Source organism: Corvus brachyrhynchos, unplaced genomic scaffold, assembly GCF_000691975.1.
Source record: "Corvus brachyrhynchos isolate BGI_N302 unplaced genomic scaffold, ASM69197v1 scaffold65, whole genome shotgun sequence".
NCBI classification, from domain to species: domain Eukaryota; kingdom Metazoa; phylum Chordata; class Aves; order Passeriformes; family Corvidae; genus Corvus; species Corvus brachyrhynchos.
This window is the reverse complement of record NW_008238365.1, coordinates 3,128,166-3,128,917: the sequence shown is the minus strand read 5'-3', so window position 1 is coordinate 3,128,917 and position 752 is coordinate 3,128,166.

Below are 752 nucleotides of genomic sequence, written 5' to 3'. Positions count from 1 at the left end.
CATGGAAAGAGATTTGTATTTTTCTTTGTAATAAAAAGGCTCTCTCAGAAGCTTTCTGCTGATCCCAAAAGGATGTGAAAGCAATAAAACCCCTCCTTATTTTACAACCAAGCTGCAGGATTTTTTGCTACTGAGCACGACGACTTAATGCTTGATTTCATAACCAGAAGGTCGCACCCTGCACCAGGAGCTCGGGGCTTGCCGAGTCCCCAGTTTTATGTCTGGGGGGGTTCTCACAGCCCAACTTCGATAGCTGACCTGGGCATCTAAACAGCAGGGCATCAGGAAAATGGAGCAGAAAATGCCTGAGCTGCTGTAGACTAAAGCAGCCAGAGCCCCAACTAAACTTTTTTGAGCTAATTTCAATGTTTCCCAGTCTAATATCTTCCTGGTCTTACATAAATGGTCGGAAGGAAAAGTAAAATTAATAATAATAATAACAATAATAATAATAATAAAAACCCCAACCCCAAACAAAACAACAACAAAAGAAAGACACAGGAAACATTTTCTGAAATACTTTTGAAAAAAAAGGGATAACGAACAAACGGGAGTACAAGGTATTCATAAATGCTCTGCTGCCCTATCCAGGATTTTATCCATTTAATTCCCACACCAAATCTATCGCCCCATTTATCACAACAGCACGGGGGGAAAACCCATCCTCCGTTTTTCAGAGCTATCACATCTCTCCCTGCTCCAAGTGAAATCCCAGCTCACACACTGCACCCTGCAACCAAACTGGACCCCCT